The sequence below is a fragment of the Actinia tenebrosa genome, unplaced genomic scaffold (genome assembly GCF_029948245.1).
Source record: "Actinia tenebrosa isolate PJP-AT-01 unplaced genomic scaffold, QUT_ActTen_1.0 PGA_scaffold11__36_contigs__length_13525064, whole genome shotgun sequence".
Taxonomy (NCBI): domain Eukaryota; kingdom Metazoa; phylum Cnidaria; class Anthozoa; order Actiniaria; family Actiniidae; genus Actinia; species Actinia tenebrosa.
The window spans coordinates 6,473,681-6,495,127 of NW_028292571.1; the positions used below are offsets into that span (position 1 = coordinate 6,473,681).

Below are 21,447 nucleotides of genomic sequence, written 5' to 3' on the forward strand. Positions count from 1 at the left end.
CATACAACACTATTTTTAGTCTAGAATTAGAGATCTACAGGATGATCTTAGTGTAAAACTGCGAAACTCATCTGTAACTCATCCTCTCTTGTCTCAAACTTTTCCCAAATTAAAAAATACCTTGCCTTCTTTAATTTGCAATGCATGGGTGGTGAAAAGGTCTTCCTTGCATGTCTGCCCGTTGCTAAAGAAACAAACTGGGGAAAAAATACGCATTCTTACTGTTGATGAAATTTTGTGACTCAGGAACAATGAGACTGGAGCTTGGATATGCTAAGGAAATGGCTGAAGATGATGATGATTTCCCTTGATATATATCGTTTGTTGCATGGGCTTTTACATGTACCTAAACCAGTAAAATAGTATTGCCAAATAGAGCTTTACTTGTGAAATATGAAAGAAGACTCGTTGTTTTGGTTGAGTGACCTTAATAACTATTCTATCGATCCTTCTAGACATTCACAGCATGAGAGCAGCCATTTGGAACAGTGATTGGTCGAAAAATTTATCCGTGGTAAGAGAGCTTTTCCAACGGTGTTTGTCTTTCACTTGCATGCCTTTATACTTTTGCGGACCTTTGTCCTCTTCTTTTCGAAGACGGTATAATTTGTCTAAATCTTGACAGTTGGCTTCTAAACTGATACCTATGTATATTATTATTATCTTCTTTGGAAATACAAAAATAGGGCCCTTTTAGAAAAACTATATCATTTAACGGAAATGCAATCAAATGCTATGTTTACGAGATGCTAAATTCAATACAGAACTCACAGGAAGCCCGGCTTTGGGATTTGTACATGAATAAATAAATCAATAAAGTGCTTTGGATTTCCTGTGTTGAGATTTGAAACAAGACGCTGATACGTTGAATTTCCGGTAATCGTACTAACCAGTAACTTGGTAGCAGATTAACGCAACGTATCAGTGTAACACACGCCGCGTGCGTTACACTAGTACGTTAAATTTGAATTATAAGCTGCTTCTCGAGTTACTTACATTAATCTGCTATCAAGTTACCCAATCTCAACACAGGAAACCCAAAGTACTTTATTGACTTATTTATTCATGTACGAATTCTAAAGCCGGGCTCCCTGTGCAGAACTCTGTCATGGAAATGGATGACGTCAGAGGGATGTGGCATTCTTGTCGGTGGCCATTATTTCTGATCGGTCGTTTCTAGTTTTGTAGGTAGCATCTTATCGATTTTTCTCCTGTTAATTATACAGCTAAAACGTATTACTTCAAGTTAAACTGTACAAAGGTGAGAGTAATTGAAATTTCATTCTGAAATTGTATCGATTCGAAATACTGAAGAGATTAACCTCAAGTAACTTCCCGTTCTTTCAGCAGTGTTGGTAACGTTACCTTGCATATAGGGGCGCCTTGCATATAGGGGCGCCTTGCATATAGGGGCACTTTCCATAAAAGGCCATCGGTTGAATGATATATGATATGAATTGTATACTGCTGCAAACTAAAACATAGAACATATCGAATAAGGTTGTGTGAATGTAAAAGATTGAAAAAATCAAACTAAAACATGTACGATTTACAAGAGTCTATCCGTGTTTTGAGACCGGTTTTAGCGAGAGTGTTTAGCGATCACTGCCTGAATTAAAAGCACGTTAAATCTCGCAACAATCATGTATTCATGCAGGGGTTTATAAACATCTATTGACTACTAGTGCTGGTTGTATTACATGATTCATTTACAAGGATCTCTTTTATCAAATATAAGCCGAAAGCGCCATTACAGACATAAACTTCATAAACCAGTCACGTAAATATATCAGAGAAATGTTGAAAACCAAATTCGAAAAATTAACTTTACTGCCATGAAACAAACACCGTAGTGATCTACAGGATTAAGCGGTATCAATGTAAAAGTTTCAAGAGAAATTGATTCATTGTTGTAATCTAGGGGCGCCTACTTACGTTACCTTGCATATAGGGGCGCCTACTAACGTTACCTTGCATATAGGGGCGCCTACTTACGTTACCTTGCATATAGGGGCGCCTACTTACGTTACCTTGCATATAGGGGCGCCTATTAACGTTACCTTGCATATAGGGGCGCCTACTTACGTTACCTTGCATATAGGGGCGCCTACTTACGTTACCTTGCATATAGGGGCGCCTATTAACGTTACCTTGCATATAGGGGCGCCTAATTACGTTACCTTGCATATAGGGGCGCCTACTTAGGTTACCTTGCATATAGGGGCGCCTACTTACGTTACCTTGCATATAGGGGCGCCTATTAACGTTACCTTGCATATAGGGGCGCCTACTTACGTTACCTTGCATATAGGGGCGCCTACTTACGTTACCTTGCATATAGGGGCGCCTACTTACGTTACCTTGCATATAGGGGCGCCTACTTACGTTACCTTGCATATAGGGGCGCCTACTTACGTTACCTTGCATATAGGGGCGCCTACTTACGTTACCTTGCATATAGGGGCGCCTACTTACGTTACCTTGCATATAGGGGCGCCTACTTACGTTACCTTGCATATAGGGGCGCCTACTTACGTTACCTTGCATATAGGGGCGCCTACTTACGTTACCTTGCATATAGGGGCGCCTACTTACGTTACCTTGCATATAGGGGCGCCTACTTACGTTACCTTGCATATAGGGGCGCCTACTTACGTTACCTTGCATATAGGGGCGCCTACTTACGTTACCTTGCATATAGGGGCGCCTACTTACGTTACCTTGCATATAGGGGCGCCTACTTACGTTACCTTGCATATAGGGGCGCCTACTTACGTTACCTTGCATATAGGGGCGCCTACTTACGTTACCTTGCATATAGGGGCGCCTACTTACGTTACCTTGCATATAGGGGCGCCTACTTACGTTACCTTGCATATAGGGGCGCCTACTTACGTTACCTTGCATATAGGGGCGCCTACTTACGTTACCTTGCATATAGGGGCGCCTACTTACGTTACCTTGCATATAGGGGCGCCTACTTACGTTACCTTGCATATAGGGGCGCCTACTTACGTTACCTTGCATATAGGGGCGCCTACTTACGTTACCTTGCATATAGGGGCGCCTATTAACGTTACCTTGCATATAGGGGCGCCTACTTACGTTACCTTGCATATAGGGGCGCCTACTTACGTTACCTTGCATATAGGGGCGCCTACTTACGTTACCTTGCATATAGGGGCGCCTACTTACGTTACCTTGCATATAGGGGCGCCTACTTACGTTACCTTGCATATAGGGGCGCCTACTTACGTTACCTTGCATATAGGGGCGCCTACTTACGTTACCTTGCATATAGGGGCGCCTACTTACGTTACCTTGCATATAGGGGCGCCTACTTACGTTACCTGGCATATAGGGGCGCCTACTTACGTTACCTTGCATATAGGGGCGCCTATTAACGTTACCTTGCATATAGGGGCGCCTACTTACGTTACCTGGCATATAGGGGCGCCTACTTACGTTACCTTGCATATAGGGGCGCCTACTTACGTTACCTTGCATATAGGGGCGCCTACTTACGTTACTGATTACTTCCGGCGCCTAACATGGCAGCCACATATTCTTTGTCTGTATATACGTTATTGTTTTTTATGGTTTGTCGCTGTTATGTAGTCCCTTTTTCTTATATTGATAATTATAACATTAATCGTCATTTGGATCTTGAAAGAAGTAAATCTCTGCACTTTGGTTTAGTGATTAATTCAGTGGTTTCAAGTTCATCTCCCTGGAATGTTTGTCAGTTAACTTCGTTTCGTCTCAAGTCTGGTTTCTACAAGTCTCGTATTGCCGTTGGAAAAATATCTAAGCATGGTTATACTTCATTATCTATTCCTGGTCATGATCCTCCAACTGATATTACTATTTCTATGGATATTCATCGTAATCCTGGCCCTTCTTCGTTTAACTCTGACCTCAAGACTACGGTTCAACGACTTCATATGGTTCATCACACAAATAATTATCATCGTTCATTGGATATGCCTCGTCTTTCTTTACAACATTTAACATCTACACCTGTGTTATCCCATGTCTTTTATGGCCATAACAGAACATCGGTCCTTAATTACAATAAAGAAATCCTGGATTCCACAGCTGGAAATTCAAATCTTAACCGTCAACTGCCGTTAATAACATACTCAAGAGCAAATCTTTTCGAACTTCGCCGTAATACAAAAGCTCCTTCATCTTGCTGCTCCTCTGCTCTTAAGGAATTAAAGCTTTTTCGATTTCGTGGCAAGCGAGGTGGTCATCGTACAGATCGTTCTACAATTTCATCATCACCTGCTTCAACAACAAACATTAAAATTCCTGCATCACTTGAACCTGCTTCAATTTCTACCTCAACTGCAAACTACATGAAATTTTGTCTCTTAAATGCTCGTTCAATAAACAATAAATCTCTTTTAATTAAGGATTATGTTGTTGAAAGAGACATCGATATTCTCGCTATAACTGAAACCTGGCTAAAAAATACTAATTCTGATTTTATTGTGCGTGATATTTGTCCTACTGGTTATTCGTTTTGTCATGTTCCTCGTCAAAATCGTACTGGTGGAGGTGTTGGCATAATGTATAAAAATAGCCTGAAAATCAATCATCATGTAACAATGTCTCACACGTCTTTTGAATTTATGGAAATGCTACTTCATCATCAATCGTCTACTTATCGTATTGTTATTGTTTATCGTCCACCCTCTTCAAATAGCTTGCTATTTAATGATGATTTCACTACTCTCTTGGAACGACTGGTTACATCTTCTGGCAAACTGGTAATTTCTGGAGATTTTAACTTTCACATCAATGACACTAAAGATAATAATGCTAATCGCTTTATGGATTTACTCGATTGTTTTAATCTGACTGTCCTTGATCCTGTTTCACCTACACATAAAAGTAATCACGTTTTGGATCTAATCATTACAAGATCTGATGAAAAATCTGTGACCAACCTTACTGTACACGATCCTGTTTTATCTGATCATTATGCTGTTCATTGTATGTTATCTGTAAACAAGCCTCTACTTCAATCAAAAAGCATTTCTTATCGCAAGCTTCGTGCAATAGATGCTGATTGTCTCCAACAAGATATTATGAACTCTGCACTATATCAATGTCCTGCTACTCAACTATCTGATTTGTGTACTCAATATGACTCTGTTTTATCGTCTATTTTAAATAAACATGCTCCTTTACGTTCTCGATCCATCTCCCTTCGCCCAAGAGCTCCATGGTATACTGACGAAATTCAAATTAATAAAACAAAGCGTCGTAATCTAGAAAGACGTTGGCGACGTTCCAAATTAGAGGTTGACCGTGAATTATATGTTGATCAATGTAATGTTGTTAAAAAACTGATTTTTGATGCAAAAATGAATTTTTATTCTAATTTGATTACTGATGCTGGTTCTAACAGTAATGATCTATTCCGTTCTATTGATCGATTGCTACACCGTATACCTGAGAAAAAACTACCAACCTCAACTTCATCCACAGATCTAGCTAACAATTTTGTTTACTTCTTTAAAAACAAAATCGTTAACATCAGAAATGGCTTCGTTCCTACGTCACATCTTTCAAATGATTTCTCTTATCTGGATTCACCTAAACTGGATTGTAAAATTGATTCATTTTCGCCTATCTCTATTGATGAATTATCAGCCATTGCGAAAAAGATGTCATCTAAATCCTGTAGTCTTGATCCTTTTCCTGCAAGTCTCCTACTTGGACATTTTGGTGCATTACTGCCTACTATATGTGAAATCGTTAACCTGTCACTTCAAACTGGTGTTGTTCCATCTTCTCTTAAAGTTGCTGTTTTAAAACCGTTACTGAAAAAACCATCTCTTGATCATGAAATTTTTGGAAATTATCGCCCTATCTCTAATTTAAAGAATATCTCCAAGATTATTGGAAAAGTCGTTTCCCTTCAGCTAAATGATTATCTGTCTCTGAACAATCTCCATGAACCATTGCAGTCTGCATACAAAACATTTCATAGCTGTGAAACTGCTCTTCTTCGAGTACAAAATGATATCCTCCACTCCATTGACAATCGTTCTTGTGTTGCCATGCTACTCTTGGACCTATCTGCTGCATTTGACACAGTTGATCATCAAATTCTTCTAGATCGTCTCCATACAAAATTTGGCATTTCTGGCATAGCTCTTCAATGGTTTAAGTCCTACCTCACTGATCGCTTTCAATTTGTTTCCATTGATGATTTTTCTTCTGAAGCCCTTCAACTTGATTGTGGCGTACCTCAAGGTTCTGTACTTGGTCCTTTGTTGTATCTCCTTTATACTTCTCCAGTAGCTGATATCCTCCGAATACACAGAATGTCTTTCCACCTTTATGCTGATGACACTCAATTATATATTCCTTTCTCCTGTAATGATGATTTGTCCCTTAATGATTCCATGAATCTGATTGAAAACTGTCTATCTGATATTGATGCTTGGATGACTACAAATAAATTGAAACTAAATAAAGGCAAAACTGAATTCCTGTTATTTTCTTCAAAGCACAGCCCACAGTTAACTCTTCCTTCTCTTCAATTTGGTTCTGATGTGATAATGCCCTCAATGCATGCTCGGAACATTGGTGTCATATTTGATACGCATCTTACTTTGGTTCGTCATGTGAATAATATTTGCAAGTCTTCTTTTTATCATCTCAGAAACATTGCTAAAATAAGAAAATACATCTCTTTGAAAACAACTGAAACTCTCGTCCACGCGTTCATATCCTCCAAACTCGACAACTGTAACTCTCTGCTCTTTGGCTTACCAAACAAACTCTTAGATAAACTACAATCTGTACAGAATGCTGCTGCCAGAATAATCACTCTTTCCCATAAACATGACCACATTACACCTATCCTCGTTAATCTGCATTGGCTACCAATTGAATCTAGAATCAAATATAAAATCCTATTACTTACTTTTAAAGCTCTTCATGGCCAATCTCCTATCTATATCCGGGAACTCATTTCAGTGTATAAACCGAACCGTAATCTTCGTTCTGCATCACAAGTTCTTCTATCAGCACATTCTTATAATCTTAAATCTTATGGTCATCGCTCCTTCTCTGTGGCTGCTCCTGAACTCTGGAACTCACTTCCAATATCTCTCCGAAATGCATCAAGTCTTGCCTCATTCAAAACTGAACTTAAAACTTATCTCTTCAAATTAGCATATTCTTTGTAAATTATTTTATTTTGTCGTTGTCTTTGTCGTTTGTTTACTAGCGCTTAGAACAGATTTGTATTTGCGCTTTATAAATAAATATTATTATTATTATTATTATTTTATTATTATTATTATTATTATTATTATTACCTTGCATATACCATACCACACACTCATTTCCCGTGTTTTACGAACATTTTCATAGAGGAATTACAGAGTGATAATACACGAATGTTCTTAACGTCTTTTTTTTTTTCTTCTTTTGAGTAAGTTTGTTTTTGTTGATCTCCTTGAGGTCCTAACTTTCAAGTCTGCTTGTGTGCAATAAAAATCGTTGTTATTCATGCACTCTTTCTCATTTATTTCGTCGCGTACAATGAATAATTTATCAACACTGCTTACAGCCAGACAATTTTACTTGTGAAGCTAGCTGTATTTTCGCTTTCACTCGTAACATAATCCGGCTGTAATATCTAATCATGATAATCTATAATAATAATATCATAGTAATAAGCTTTATTTGTATAGCGTCTATATCAATAATTGTTCTAGGCGCTTTACAATCGATGATAATAATCCATATTATAAAATATAGTACATATAATGTAATCTATTTTTATTATACATCTTTATCGTAAATGTTCAAGTACTCGACCGTTTTATAACACGGGGTTGATATCATGATCAATAATTGTATAATAATATGATAATAAACGTATAATATTAAACAACCTGGTTTGACAAGATAGTTAATATGTTAACACTGTTCAATACATTGATAACGACATAAATCCGTTGTTTTTCAGCTTGATATGTAGTAGATGAAATAGAAATTGCCCTCACGCGAAGCCTACTCCAGAATACCTTTTACCAAGTCAAGTGGCAACACTAGTCTACCATACGCTGAAAAGGCAGCGATCTTGATGGTTACAAAAATGATATGTGCATATTCTTTTATCCCAATGTGACTGTTATTGACTTACAACTTTTAACCAAAGACGAAAAAATAAAAATAAACAAAATATTGGAGCTCATAGTGTCATTTTAAATATTGTTCATCAGAAATTATGATTTTTATTCACGATAAGCCACTTCATGACAGCTTCAAGTATATTATCAGCCGAGCTCATTCTCCGTACAGCTCACGATAATTAAAAAATGGTTCATTAGAAGTAATATTCCGCGTTCAAAGCAAATTTGAAAAAGATTCGAAATAAATTCAAATTGAAATTAAAAAAGGAACGCGATTTCACGCTAATACCGCACGCCCCTGCTTAATTCTTAAACAAACCATACACTTCTGGAACGTGTATGGGTTGCCCAATGTGCTGGTATCTGGAGCTTGTACCGTTATTTGGGAGGGGGCACTTTAGAGCATTTTTTGTGTATCTTTCTTTCAGTACTTCCGAACACTTAATTTTTCTCACATAAAATTTATTCAAACGTGTACACCTTTTAAATGTTTTATTTTCATAAAAATGTACCGCTTTCGTATATCTTTTAACCAGTGAAGTGGAATGACACTCGATTAGTAAAACTAGACAGATGCGGTTTTGTAACAGAAGAAAACAGCATTGCGTTACTAACGTCACTATTAAAAGATTTTTACTTAGTTAATAGGCTCCATCTAAAATTGCACTGACAACAAAATCAGTGATAGATTGTGGCTATTCTACTTTCTTGTAAAATTCTGAATTTAGAATATAAAAATCACAATAAATTCAGCTTTTACAATTTTTTTTCTTTCTTACAACGTCAATAATCCTACACTTTTTATAGATTGTAAGAATAAATTCAAATGATTAGAAAAGGTACCTTTTTATTTAGTGTTTTTTTTGAATGGATGTGATGAAATTTCCTATCTTTTCTCAAGTTTAGTCCTTTAAAGGAAATTCGAAAAGCAGATAAAAAGGTACTTTTTTTTGCGGTCACTAGCTACATAATTATTGATTCCAATAATTGAAAACGCAATGCCAAATAATTTCCCCCCCGTGTTTTTTTACTTGTTTTTGTTATCTTTTTGTTTTGTTGTTTAGCTGCAAAGAATACCGGACCACGAGCGCGGGCAGATATTGAAAAAAATACCGCCCGCTCAAACAGCAAATCAGAACGGAAGTTTTTTTAGGATACCGAACCGGAATAAAATAAAAACAAAATATGTGAATTGCAAAAAAATGCGGATTCTTAGAAATATTGTTTAACCGCTCATTAATATTACTTCTAACTAAGGAGAGCCTAAAGTCACAGCCTCAGCCGCGCATGCTGTGCCAGCGTATGATTCATGAATCTATGAACACGTCATTCAAATCCATTTATATGTGATCTTGCACAGATTTGCCATTTCGTAGAGCAGACCATAGTTTTTAAAAAAAAAAACAAGGCATTTTACGCAACCCAGTAATAGTTGAGAGATTTTTGCAGATTGTCTTATCTGTAGTCTCTTTGAGGTTTTCGCGTTCAGACATGATATTTCAAATTCTTGTTTACGGATAGCATGCGTGGAACGTTTAAAAACATGACGTTTTGGCTATGACTAGTGATAGCCTACATCATTCATTGCTTCATTGCCTCTTCACACGCTTTGTTTACATATACGCGCTTCATCATCACTGTGATGAAAGCTATTACTAGTTATAGCCGAAACGCGTTTTATCCATAATCTCACATTTCAATTATCTTATCTGTGCTGAAAAGAGTTTGCAAATTTATTAACTCCAGCCAGTTTTGATGCCATCAAAATAACAAGAACTCTTTTTTTTGATAACAATTTTTTAAAACAAATTTTACACTTTTCGATGCTGTCAGTCAGTATATCCGCTAAAAATGTTTGAAGAATTAATGACTCAAGATAAAGACTGATCAAAGAATTCATCGAAATCTACAAAAGAATTAACAATTTTAACAGAGAAGACCGACCTGCCGACAATTGGTACCGCTCACACCTTGCGGACAACAGGGGAAAAAAATGTTTTGTTTTTTTGAAAACAATAATTTTCACATCTATTGTTTTTACTATCCGCCTCCGTATTGTCAGCCCTGATTCTGCTACCTGCTCGCTATTTCCCCCCTACATTCTGATCATATAGTTGATGAGGAAGCAAAACTCCAGTTATTTATGCGCATGACAACCGGGGGAAAAATCGAAAAAAAAAGCTATTAACTAAAACAACCTACGCATTTCAATAACGCCTGTTCATAGCAGCAACAAAAACTCGGAAACTCATCGACAAGTTCCGTTCTTTGTAAACGTTTCCTAGATGCACGAGGCGGTATATCAATCTATGAGTGTCAAACCTAAAAAGCAAAAAAAAAAAATACAACAACAACAACAAAGGAATCAATATTATAACACCTTAGATCTATCTCCTTCTCTGTCTACCCGTATGCAAATTAAGCTGTTTTCCGGAAATCAGTCCTCTCTCGTAGCCAATTAGAATTCTACGCTAGGTACCCTATTTTGACGAAAAAATCAATGCTGTCATTTGGTTGCTTGGTACGTCCAGTGAAGGATTTGGGTTTCAAGAACACTAGTACAAGATTTTGAAGAAATCAAGATGGATGGTTGTAAGTATATACCATTGATTTCAATTACTGTTATTGAGATATAACTTAAGACATTTACTACATAACTAAGGTAAACTCAGTCCTCTTTATTCCAATGACATCGATTCAGTAAATAGTGTTTTAAAAACTTTCTTCATAACTTTGCTGGTAAGATAATTTGACGAACTCGCAAAAATGCATTTAAAAAAAAGTTTAAAATTGGAAGTTTTTAATTACGAATCAATGCGTGTTTGGTTTTATTGCAACGGTCTTACTTTTCAGAACGAATTTCGTTCACGATGTAAAGTGAGTGATGTTTTCTAAGCCACCATCGAGATAAAAGCCAGCAAGAAAATAGTTCGGCAAGAGCAAATCCACCCGATATTTTGTTGCTTTTTGCGTTACTTATCTTTAATGAGACATGTGTACGTGTGATTCAGATTACAACCTTGAGATGAATGAACTCCAGAACTTATTATCTCGCGAAGTCGAATTTTAACGCTTACGTGATCTCGGTAGCTGTGTACTCGTAGTTTCAAATTTAGGTGACGTCAGCTAAAATAGTAACTAACTTCAACAGTTTGACTGAATGCACTCTATTTGTTTTAACTTCATATCATATTCTCAAATCGCATATAATCTATTGAAATCGGATATCATTATAAACAATTTTTGAGAAATATATACTAGACCAATTTTCCTTTTTTAACGCTTGCCATTTACAATAAAAGAAATTCAGTATATTCAACGATGCCGGCATGAGAGACTAGTTTTTTCGAGACGTAAACTTTTCGGACGTCCTTTATTTTGTTTTGTTTCGTAACGTTTGAATATCCAACAATGGCAAGTTTAACGTGAAACTTCATGAAGCAAAAGACACAATAATGCACGCATGACTTGAGTGATTCCGAAATGGATATGCAGTGATAACAGTTTAATGGGACACCCTTGGGATATTGTTCAAGTATTTGTTAGTTCGCCAGAGTTTGCTTAATGCACGAAACATCTGTTAATTATCGAAAAAAGCGAATTGAAAGTGAGATTCAAGAACCAAGTTTTCACCGCTTTACGTGATTAAACAAGATTTGTACTGAATCAGAATAGGTGTAAACACCTGGTGCCAGTAAGCAGTCATCATCGTCATCATTAGTTTATTCGACTATCTGTTGTATACTTTATTAGAAAGCTTAGGTTCACGTAAAAAAATATGATATTTCTGGTGTTGCGAAGTAAGTCGGAAAAACGTTTTTGGTGATAACTGACATGAAGCGGAATGCCGCCAAAGTTTGTTTATATCCTCGAGTACCACTAACATGTATTCTTTTCATTTAATTCAGTTCTAGATAACTTCCCACAAACAAAATTGAGTTCACTGGAAAGCTTAGGTTAACGTAAAAAAGAATATGATATTTCTAGTGTTGCGAAATAAGTTGGGAAAAAGTTTTTTTTTAGTGAAACTCTCCAAGTGTTGGCGCCGTTTTGGTTTATTTAACAATAGAGGTATTCTTGTTCTGACCGAGATGTCCCGCAGACGAGTCATTCAATTTCGGGATTCCCGCACAAGCGATCACTCACTTTTTAACTTCAACGATAAAGAAAAAAATTATCCTGATAGTCCATTTATACAATGAAGTTTGTTTTCCACCTATTACTGTAATCATCAACCAACTGATTTGAACATCAAAATGCTTTACTGCTTCCATACTAAAATGGTTAAAAAATATTTCCTTTTCATGGTTAACATGGTACGATTTTTTTGTTTTTGTTTACAATGTTAGTTTTTATCTATTACAAAAAATGATATCATTTAAAATCTATTTGTTTAGCTCCGCGCGCAAGCCTGGTCTATTTATAGCATGCGATTCCTGATTGGTCGGAGTTGTAATGAGAAATGTTTACTTCCCGACGAGAAAAATGTCTTCAAACACAAATGATAACAAACTATTCGACCTGAAATGAACTGCAGAAAAAAATACTGTTATCACCGACGAAAAAACTACAAAAGACACTGAAATGATGGTTGACAATTATTTATTATGTTTAGCTTGCAATAATAGGGTATGTCACTTTATGCAAAAGGATTGTCCATCGAGAAAAGGTGAATCAATTAGAAAGGCTATTAAAACTAGAATGTTATTTCATATGTTGCATCTTGATTTTTTGCTTCGCCTCAATCTTCAGGTGTTTTATCCTAACTTTTCGACTTCTACAAAGTCCCCAACAGGCAATAGAAATATAATCATAATATCAACAAGTACAAAAAAAAAAAAAAAAAAAAAAAAACTAAACAAGTTTAATATTTAAGGATTTAGACTAATAAAAAAGAAATTAAAAAACACTTTTTACCTCCTATTTTTTTCGGCCAGATGCTCTCTCAGTTCGGCGTATTTTTGCTTGACTGTTTTCAACTAATCTTAAAACCTCAGGTTTGCGCGCGAAACTAAATATAGATTTTCAAAAAACTTTTACACATGGAGATGCTTTATTATTATTATTAATAGTATTATTATTATTATCAATATTGTTGTTGTTATTATTATTATTATTATTATTATTATTATTGTTATTATTATCATCATTATCATTTTATTAATGCTTTCTTTTGCTTACAACATTTCTAAACTCACCGGGTCCATCCCTTAGACCTTGGGAGAGTAAGAATAAATACTAATACATGAAGTCAGGTCATCATAAAGGTTTTTCGAATGATATGTGCAGTTTCAAGTAGTGAGATGATTTGCACTTCGGCCATATTTTATGTTTTCGGAAGGTTGCTTGACATTCATGTCCACCTCTTTAGACACCGATTTATGAGGCCTAGTGCCCCAAAAACGATGGGTATAGTTTTGGTTTCCATGGCCCACGTTTTTCGCACTTTGATCCCTTCATCTCTTTATTGTACTTATATATGTATATGTATATATTCATAAGACCGTACCTGTTATTTTTTTGCTGCGATTCTATAGGAAACTGGATCTGTTAGAAATGTCTCATCATCCAAACTTCGATTTATTCTTTACTCTTTGCTCGGAAGATGAAACCATAGAATGTGGTCAAACTTCAAAGCACAAGCATTGTACGCTATGCAAAAAATCGTGTAAAACACCCTACGACTGCAAACGCCACTTTTTACAAAGTCACGAGTCACGTGCTGTTTTGCATAATGGTCAAACATGTTATTCATGCAAATTAAGTCACGATGATGTGAAGGAGACGACCGACAGATCGCATTATCACTGTCCAATTTGTGAATTGACGGTGACATACCAAGGTCCATTCAAGTCGCATTTGAAAGCGCATGAAACTGAGAAGTCGGGGACAAAACAACAAAACAATCCCGAGTCAGAGCTTGGAAATAATTTAGAGGGAACCCCCGACCCAAACTGCCAGAAAGATGCAGAAGAAAATTCTGCAAATGAGGTGATAGAAGAGGAGGATGAGGAGGAAAAAATCAAAGTCAAAAGAAATGTCACTGGAAAGAAGTCATGTCCCATTTGTGGAAAGTCCATGCACGCTAAAAGTGTAGGTCGCCATTGTAGAGACGTGCATGACCACCAAGTCGCACAAATGGCAACATGTGTGCACGAAAAAGAAGGGCTTTTTTTAGTCAGGCACAGCTCAAAGGGTGGTGTAATGCACCCAATACATGTTAAAAAGGTCGTGGAAGGCGAAAAGGCTGGTGTTCGTTGTGAAATTACAGACTGCATGGATTTCATGAGGGTTGCTTGGCGAAGCGGGATGACAACAGCTGAATGTCGCCACGTTCAAGAAGTCGGCAAAAGCCCTTATTTTCCGAAAAACATGTCTCTCTCACTGGACGCCCTTAACGATCTTTCTGCAGACGGCGCATACAGAATATTTTCAGACGATAAGGTTTCAGAGTCGAGAGAGCTGCAGGAAAAAGCACAAGAGGCCAACGCACAATGTGTTGTTCCAGTAATGGATGGGGACAGGTATATTCATTTCTCGGTGTATGATGGGAATATTAACTACTATAGCAGGTTCGGTAGGATTGTTGTGACTGCTGATTTATTAAATGGAACGCTCGACTGCCGTTGCTGTCGAAGAAAGGTCACTTGCAAGCACAAACGGATTTGCTTGTGGTACTTCAGGGAGACGAACCAGCTTGACAGCTTCCGCGTTGCAAGTAGCCCTGAAGAGCAAACAAAGAGGACGCAAATGGAAAAAGATATAGACATGGATATAAACGATGAAGAATTAGTTTATCCTCCAAGCGAAGCGGAAGTGTTGACGAAAATGTGTAGTTACATTCTGAAAGAGAAGAGGATTGAGTTGAAGAATAGCGAAAGTGATGGGCCAAAACCGGTTTTGCTGAAGAAACTAATACCGACGGAGACTTCTTGCTACTATTGTCAAGAATCCCTTACCAAGCCCATGCGGATAACAAACAAGGCTAGAATTCTTACCAAGAGCAAAGTGGTAGAGAATGTGGAAGCATACTTTAAGAAATGTCCAAAGTGTAACGTGTGCTATAGGTACCAGGAGCATGAAAGTGGTTTGCATAATTTCAGTGATACTTTTATTATCAGCATTGACCTGTGTTTGTTTTTACGCGAGTGTCTCCAGCAACATTTGCCAATAGGAAGCTTGGTCAATGTATTGGAGAGTCAACTCCACACCACCCTAAATTCTCAAACTGTATTGAACGCATACTTACATTTTGATAGCCTAAGTATGCATTCATATGATTTTAATTGCGCACTGTGTGGTTACCATCCAACGACAATTATCATGGACCTTAACAAGAAGGTTGCGTTTGACTGTCCTGTATCAGATCTCCAATTACCTGAAGAATATGACGTGAATGAGGCTGATTTGGTCGACGTAGAGGACTTCTGGTGGAGGGTGGAAATGAATATGGTGTTAAGAGGTTTTCCTGGGCAAAAAGTACCAGCTCTTGATGTCAAACCTAATATTTTGTGCTGGGCACCATACATAGGAAAGGAATCCAGAAAAAGCGCACTTCTGTACAACACAGAACATCGAAAGGTCGGGCGACACAACGGAGAGTTGGAAAAGGATTGCCGCGAGATTACAGAAGAGCGACTGATAGAACTTCTTAACAATTCGACATTTAAAGAGGTTCAAACTTTTGCCCATTCTATCGGTTGTAAAAGTAAAGGATCGAAACTCGATCAAGTAATACAAATCAAGAATGCCATTGCCAAGAACGACGATAAGTTTAAAAAAGCGTTCAACAAGTTGTGGGGGAGCTCGGGTGGTTGGGTGTCTGGTACATGCCCGCATGGAGTTATTTACGCATTAAAGTTTGTGCTACGTGCAGAAAGTCCACGAGATTATATCGATATCATCTTGTCAATGGCCCACAAGCCGAATATTGTCGTCAGCGACATGGAAAACATGCTTGTGGCTCATAGCAAAAACAGGACGCCAGACTTGTTTTATCCCCATGATGGAATGGTTGCTGAGCCAAACGAAAAAAACATACAGTTGGCTAAAGATGGTAAGCTTGATGTTTCACTTCCATGGCTTGAAATAGAAGAAAAGAATGACGACTCATTCACGAGTGACCAGAATAAAGAAGTCCATCCTGTATCTGGCAGTGATCACTACTTGTGTCTCTTTGATCGGCTACACGAGAAAAATGTGAAAAAGGAAGAAGAGATTTTAAGGAGAGTAGTGTTTGTTAAAGAGTTGAAGGGCAAACTTAATACCCAGAGAGACGAACAGCTTCATTCTTCTTATAACCATGACAGCAGGTATTTAAACAATATGAAGCCGGTCAATCACATTTTCCTTTTTCGGTCTAACATAGACATTCGTAATGAAAAGATTAATCGGCGCCTAAAAGATGGACTGCAATCGTCATTCAAACATGGATTAAAAAAAGATGTAAATGGTCGGGCTATGGTAGACAAGTGCGTAAAGATTGTTCAAAATGACGGGAAGCAAGAACACCTTAAAAGGAGCTTTCTTGAGGAAGAGGAGGATCAGGGAAAAAAGCCAGACAAGAAACAAAGGGTGGATGTAGAGGAAACATCGTCCATAGGAAGCGTGCCTCAAAGTCCTTCTAGTTCTACTGATAAGCCGCGGGCAACAGTAGCGAACGTGTCTTCAAGTCCCTCTGGTACAACTGGAATGTCCTCAACAGGAAACGGGCAATCGTATCTGGAGAAGCACTGGGATCTTAATCTTGGACTTAAGAATAGAGATCGAGTCATACTTGAGGACGGACTGTGGATAAATGACCGGATAGTTCTTGCGGCGATGCGTTTATTGAAAGAAATGGTAACGGAGATTGGTGGCCTCCAAGATGTTTTGCTGGCCCAAGGAAGTGGTTTCGAGTATGAACCAGGAAAAGCAAATCACATCCAAATTTTGAATGTTCGTGGAAATCATTGGATAACGATATCCAATATTCATTGCTTTCAGTTAGAAATGCGTGTGTATGATAGCCTTCTTTCCCTTAACGTCAAGAAAGATAAGATTAGCTATCCGATAAGCGTAGAACAAGCAGCTTGCCAACTAGTTATGCCGCGTTGGGGCCTGACATTTCAAGTTGAGGACGTTCAGCAACAGAAAAGAGGAAACGATTGTGGCCTATTTGCAATTACTTTCGCTGCATTGTTATGCATGGGGAAAGATCCTTCTTGTGCATCGTACCATCAAGACTCCATGAGAAAAGAGCTAATTCGAGCTTTTGAAACCAAAGACATGACCAGCTATGTCGAAGCCGTTGCCTCTTTCGATCAAACAGACAGCGTGGTCTTGTACGAATGGAACTGCAAAGTGTTTTGCCACTGTGTGATGCCAGATGATGGAGAAGACATGATTATGTGCGCAACATGTCAAAAGTGGTATCATTGCAGTTGTGAGAAAGGAGTAGTATAGGGGATGGGGGTTCCAGCGCAACGACCACCGGAGGATTACCCGTCTAAAGTACCCCCCCTCGATTCGTACCGCTATTACCCGCATCCCGAGTTTATGTAAAATATGTTAGTCTATATATGGAGTGCGAAGATTGTAAAGAGTTTGCTTATGATTTCTGTGTAAAGTGCTTGAAACCCAAGTTTGTACTTACTAAGCCAAATAAGTATATTTGTTGTGGTAAGAAAATGCAAATAGAAGACGACACGTCAGCACAGTGTTACGAGTGTGGTAAGAATATTCGTAATGCCGTACCAAATGCTACCAAAGAGCAGTATTATGCCAATGGAGGTCGTAAGAAAACGCCATATAAGAGAATAAAATACTTCAGGGACTGGATGAGTCATATCCAAGGTTATCGACCGATATATTTAGACAACGAAGTAAAGAAGAAAATCATAGACCATTTAGAAGAGCCAACCCCACAAAGTCTACGGAAAACGTTGAAAAAATTAAAGCTAGGGAAATATTACAAAGCTATTCCTTATCTTTTGTCTGAAATTACCGGTAAGTCTATTCCCGAGATTTCTGATATGAGCAGGGCCGAGTGGATGTTTTGTCGGTTGGATAAGGATATTCCTTATTACCCTGACGTAATCTACGAAATATTTCACGAAATCGACCCCAACCACCCCCTCTTGGGATGGATTCCCAGGCGATGACATCACATAGCAACACCAACATTCCTCTTCCTCATAACAACCAGCGTTTTCCGAGCACACGATTAAAACCCGAGCACACGACCAAAACCCGAACCAAATATAAAAAGCCGAAGTAAGTTGGAAATGTAAACAACCTCGGCGAGAAACTAATCTGCATATGAACCAGACAGCCGGCGTTCGATATGTAAATAGAATCCCGTCACGCTCTTTTCAAAGCAAATCTTTACTGAGCAAGCTTTCTTTGAAGCTCTTCTTTTGCCTCCTGGTAGATCTTTTTGCGAGATTCCTCGGAAAGATCTTTTACGACTGTTTTTTTATTCCTTATGTCCGACTTTAGTTTCTCGTACTTTTCCTCTTCAGCTAAGATAAGCGAGAATTCTACGTCGTCTATCTTTCTGTCACGCAAAGCCTTTGAGACAAGGTCAGTGATCGTATTTACTTTAGCCCTTGACAGAGCTATTGTCGTGTCATGCTTGGATATTTTGCTTGACAACTGTTTCATAATACCCGTAGCAACAGCCGAGATAATACCACAGGCTGCCCCAACGCCGGCCAAAGGAACGCCAACGACTATTCCAGGTCCAGTAAGCGAAGTAGCAACGCCGGTGCCTGTTAACGCCACGGACATGGATCCTGAGGTTATCGCAATCTTATGTAGCGTACTCCGGGCTCTGACGTACTTTTTTCGGACTTTTTCGTAGTGTTTTGCTTGTCCTTCCAAGTAAGCCAAGATTAAGTTCGCTTTATTCAGACGAAAGTTTTCGGCGTTTAGTTCGTTAGGTGTAGTATAGGGAACATCTGGGTACAACTGAGGTGCTGATGGTATAACATCCATTATATATACTAATGTACGACGCTTTTGGAAATAACGTAGAGGAGCAGCCACATCACGATAATCGGGATTACTGGAACTGGAGGGCCTTTAGGAAGATGTTTCCACGCGCAGACGCCAGTAAGTTTGAAAGAAGACCCGATGGGATTTACTATAACGGCTCCAGGATGTACAGCAATGCAGACTTGGAACATTCAAAGCTGGAGCAAGTAGGTGATCAGGTGCAGCAATTGACGATCGTACACCCCGTTCATAAAGAAAGGCCACCAAACCCCGAGCATAAAGCACTCTATTTTCCTAGAAACTTATTGTTAACCACGGAAGATTACCCATTTTACGATGCTGAAGGTGGTGTAAACAACTTCGAAAAGCTGGTAACGCACCTGAAGATTTCAGTGGGTAAACAATCATTTAACGTAATACTAAGAAATATCTATAAGAATACGATGTTGAAGCATACATCAGGTAAAGAGGCCAGGGAATGGTTAGCAGGACCCAACATGCGGTATTGGCCACAGCAGTTAGACTTTGCTATTTGGGCTGCCACTAAAGGTTGTGGTGTTGCCGCGGACATGTTTCACATTTCATTTATGCGGTTTCACGTTGCCTTTACGGTAAGGAGGTTGTTGAAGGAGCTTAACGTACCCCTACCGGGAGATAAGGCATTTAATCCAATGAATAACCGATATGACGCCGCAGCCCTGGAAAGGTTAATTAATGAGTTCAAACCACAGCAAAAAGATTTTCGGTATAAGGAGGGTAAGACGCATCGGCTGGGTATAGTTTATGTTTGGGGTGCCAATGGTGAGAAGCCGGCTGACTACGGGCATCAGGAATACCCAAGTAATGAGTTAGAGTTCGGTGATATGGGCGGCGATAAGGGTAATAATTCATTAATTACTAGAATTCAAACAAACTACCCCGGCACTTGGGATCCGTTCGTGTTAATGAAAGGAAAAGGTTTAAGGAACCTAGCCAGGATTAACCGTAGCATTGAAGCATTCGTGTACTGCATCCTGGGAGCGCAGGTAAATACCCGCAACCCCATTGTTGGATCCCAAGGCGCTTCACAGGAAACGCAACAAGAATTCCTAACTTTATTTGAGTCTGCAATAATAGAAAATGACATATCTAAATCGGTGCAGAGATATCAATTAGCGGTGCAGCAGTCTAAAGTGCGACTGGATTACGCTTTGTCGCCTGGTTGTTGGTTAATGCCAAGTAATTTAGTTATTAACACCAATTCCGTTGTGGGTTATAACAACAAGCTGCAGCGAGCTACTAAGGATATGAAGTTTGGGGTGAATGACGTGAACTCTGACATGACCAAGGGCATTACTCACTTCGTAGAGAAACCAAAAAAGGAGCACACAGAAAAACCATTAAAAAAGGCGTACGTGCCGCCAAAGAAACCAGTAAAGAAGGTTACCGAGGAATATGACCATAACTTATTAAAAGCCGGCCTAGCAGTCGCGGGTGTTGGTCTGAGCTATTATATATGGCAATGAACAACCCCTACGTAGCTGGAGTAGATTGTGTCTATACGACTTACACAGGCGAGAAAAAATACACCCAGGCGTCTTGGGTTGATGTCACGGGCATGTCTGTAGACTTGAACTACTCAGGAAAGAAGTTAATCCTTTGTAATATTTGCATTGGTACAGACAGCCACGTCAACGTAGGCTTCAGGTTCCTGGATGACAATGGCATACTGCAGCCTATGCGCGCGAAGACGAACAACATGGAGCCTGTGCATTTCTCCACGGAACCAAACGCTAACAGCTTTGAAAATTTATCGGTTTGGACTTTTCATATGATCGCCGATTGTCACGGAAAGGTAAAGCTACAAATACGTGTAGATGACACCGGGACGGCTACCGTGAATAGTATATATGACCAAAGGGATCAACCTTATAATCACAAGACCATTAGCACTCTTGCGGTGCTTAGCCTGTGAGAATTTGTGATTCTTAAATTATATGAATCCACACTTAAAAGAAACACGTCATGCTTACTGTTTAGATCAAAAGGAGTATAAAGAAGGAGGCGGGTGGTCTGATATCGGAATGTGGGTTGAAGTTGGGGGTTTAGGATTAATAATGTGTACCATTAGCATTAGCACGAAATTAGGTGCAAACGCGGGGTTTAGACTCGTTGACGAGAATAACCACCCATTGCTGCCTTACAGGATAAAGAATAATAATAGGAACCCAGCTCATTTCTCGTTGGAGCCTCCTGCAGTGAGTGGAGAAGACTTAACACCGGTTACTTTTCATATGATAGTCAATTGTCAATATGTCAAGCTGCA

At 38.6% G+C, this 21,447-nt stretch overlaps 1 protein-coding gene across 1 annotated transcript in view; it reads left to right on the plus strand.

The window, feature by feature from the left end:
- The first annotated feature begins 837 nt into the window (after nucleotides 1-837).
- The window catches only part of LOC116304447 (uncharacterized), a 41,885-nt gene continuing 21,275 nt past the window's right edge, over nucleotides 838-21,447 (plus strand). The window contains exon 1 of the mRNA XM_089027432.1: nucleotides 838-1,261. The gene's annotated coding sequence lies outside the window, so the exon portion shown is untranslated. The remainder of the gene's footprint in view (nucleotides 1,262-21,447) is intronic.